Source organism: Crocuta crocuta, unplaced genomic scaffold (genome assembly GCF_008692635.1).
Source record: "Crocuta crocuta isolate KB4526 unplaced genomic scaffold, BGI_CrCroc_1.0 scaffold467, whole genome shotgun sequence".
NCBI lineage: Eukaryota > Metazoa > Chordata > Mammalia > Carnivora > Hyaenidae > Crocuta > Crocuta crocuta.
Window position 1 is genome coordinate 4,119,335 of NW_027530632.1, and position 3,223 is coordinate 4,122,557.

The following is a 3,223-nucleotide window of genomic DNA, read 5'->3' on the forward strand; positions in this document are numbered from 1 at the left end:
AAATGCTCACGGCAGTTTCTGTGTCACCTGTGAAAAAGAAGGCTTTGCCTGAGTGTATGCCAATTAAAGAACTTCGACAGGAAGTCACCACAGTACAATCCAAGGACATCGTTCCCCTGATGAAAACTGACATTAAAATTTTGTTATTAAAATTCTGGGACATTATGGTAATTAAGTTCAATGCATGCTGAGAATTAATATTCAAGTAAGACTCCCGTACTCTCAAAATGATGAGTTTTAAGAAGATGAAACTAAAAAGGTGTAAGGTTCCTTCCAAGCTTGAGATTAACTGAATATTGTATTTTCTGCATAGTTACTGACATGACTTTTGAGAAGCCTCTGTCTCCGTTCCTAACAGGAAACTTTCCAGAAGGTGCTTACTGGATCAGAAGGGGAATGCCTGCATTAAATTTACATGCATTTTTAGGGTTGTCTTCAGCAGAAGGGTTGCTCTGAAATACCTAGGTTGTCATGAGTAGCAGCTGGGCTTCTTCATATATTCCTACATGAACTTCCTTCACAAAATGTGGCATTTCACAGAGGCACCTGCTCCATGGACAGGCTCCACATAAAGAGCTTGATCCTAGGATGAATAAATAGGGGCGCTCCGTGGAGGAAGTAGCAGATGATTTTTCCTGTTAGCTGGATATTCTGAGTTCATGACTTAAAAATATGTTTTAGACTTGGGACACCTGGGTGGCTCAGTCAGATAAGTGTCCGACTCGATTTCAGCTCAGGTCATGATCTACAGTTTGTGAGTTCGAGCCCTACATCAGGCTCTGTGCTGATAGCATGGAGCCTGCTTGGGATTCTCTCTCTCTTTCTCTCTCTCTCTCTCTCTGCCCCTCCCTTGCTCACATTCTCTCTGTCTCTCTCTCTCTCAAAATAAAAATAAACTTAAAAAAAGATTTATAAATATATGTATATTTTTAGACTCAACATGTAAAGATGTCAATTCTCCTCCAAACTGATCTAGAGGTTCAGCACAATTACCATCAAAACCCAGCAAGATTTTTTGTAACAAAAATCTTATTCTAGGGGAGCCTGGCTGGCTCAGTTGGTAAAGCATGTGACTCTCAATCTCAGGGTTGTGAGTTCGAGCCCCACGTTGGGCATAGAGATTGCTTTAAAAAAAAAAAAGAAAGAAAGAAAAGCTTACTCTAAAATTTATCTGAAAAGACAAAGGAACTAGAATAACTAAAACAAATGTGAAAAAAGAATAAAATGGGAGGAATCACTCTACCCAATTTTATGACTTACTCTACAGCTAGAAGTAATGGAAACAGTGTGGAATTGGTGGAGGGATAGACACATAGATCAATGAAACAGAAGAGAACCCAAAACAGACCCACACGAGGTCAACTGAGTTTTGATGAATTGCCAAGGCATTTCAACAAGGGAAGGAAAGTCTCTTCAACAAATGGTGTTAGAGCAACTGGACATCCATCAGTTAAAAAGTGAATCTCATACCTTAAAAACGGACTCAAAGTGGATCACAGATTTAAATGTACAATTATAAAATTATTTAGGAAAAATGGAAAATCTTTAGGACCAAGGGTAAGCGAAATGTCCTTAGACATGACACCAAAATCACAATCCACAAAAGGAAATATTGGTAACTGGATTGCATCAAACTTAAAAAAATTTTTTTAAGTTTATTTATTTATTTTGAAAGAGAGCGCACAAGTGGGGAGGGGCAGAGAGAGTGGGGGACAGAGGATATGAAGCAGTCTCTGTGCTGACAGCAGAAGGCCCGATGTGGTGTTCAAACTCAAACTGAGTGAAGACTGGAAACAAAGTTGGACAGTTAACCGACTGAGCCACCCAGGTGCCCCCAAATTGAAAATTATTTTAAAAAATTAAAAATGGGTGGCTCATTCCATTAAGAGTCTGACTTTTTTTTGTTTTTAATGTAGGTTTGGTTTTTTTTTTGGTTGTCATAGGATGCACTAATTTTTCCTATTATAGTTTATTGTCAAGTTGATTTCCACATAACACCCAGTGGTCATCCCAACAAGTGCCCTCCTCCATGCCCATCACCCCCCCTTCCCCTCTCCCCACTCCCATCTGTCCTCAGTTTGTTCTCAGCATTCAAGAGTCTCTCATGGTTTGCCTCCTTCCCTCTCACCAACTATTTTTTTCCCTTCTCCTCCCCCATGGTCCTCTGTTAAGTTTATCCTGTTTCACATATGAGTGAAAACATATGGTATCTGTCCTTCTCTGCCTGACTTATTTCACTCAGCATAACACCCTCGAGTTCCNATTTTTTTAATGTTTATTTTTGAGAGAAACAGAGACAGAGTACGAGTGGGGGAGAGGCAGAGAGAGGAGGAGACACAGAATCTAAAGTAGGCTTCAGGCTCTGAGCTGTTAGCACAGAGCCCTATGAAGGGCTCGAACTCTCAAACCATGAGATCATGACCGGAGCCGAAGTCGAATGCCCAACTGACTGAGCCACCCATGCATCCCAAGAGTCTGAGTCTTGATCTCGGCTCAGGTCATGATTTCACGGTTCATGAGTTCAAGCCCCTCCTTGGGCTCAACGCAGAGCCTGCTTGCAATTCTCTCTCCCTCTTGCTGCCCCTCCCCTTCTCATGCTCTTTCTCTCTCTCTCTCTCTCAAAATAAATAAAAACTTTTAAAAAATTAAATGTTTGCTCTGCAAAAGACCTGGTTAAGAAGAAAAATAAGCTGAGTGTCCATTGATAGATGAGTGGATAAAGTGGTACATACAAAGGAATATTATTCAGCCATAAAATAGAATAAAATCTTGCCATTTGCAACAGTGTGGATGGATCTAGACAGTATTATGCTAAGTGAAATAAGACAGTCAGAAAAAGACAAATGCCATACGATTTCACTCATGTGGAATACAAGAAGCAAAACAAATGAACAAAGGGAAAAAAGAGAGAGACCAAATAACAGACTCTTAACTATAGAAAACAGAGGGTTAGCAGGGAGGAGGTGGGAAGAGAGATGGGTGAAATAGGTGATGGGGATTAAGAGTACACTTGCCTTTTGTTTTTTTTTTAAGTAATCTCTACACCCAACATAGGGCTCGAACTCATGACTCTGAGATCAAGAGTCACATGTTTTTCTTTCTTTTTTTTTAATTTTTTTATAGTTTTATTTATTTTTGAGGCAGAGAGAGACAGAGCATGAGCAGGGGAGGGGCAGAGAGAGTGGGAGACACAGAATCCGAAACAGGCTCCAGGCTCTGAGCC

General features: G+C 40.4%; 1 non-coding gene across 1 annotated transcript; it reads left to right on the forward strand.

Moving 5' to 3' along the window:
* Positions 1-1,042: 1,042 nt before the first annotated feature.
* Positions 1,043-1,115, forward strand: TRNAE-CUC (transfer RNA glutamic acid (anticodon CUC)). The gene has a single exon. It is a non-coding gene; the product is annotated as a tRNA-Glu (tRNA).
* Positions 1,116-3,223: the final 2,108 nt, after the last annotated feature.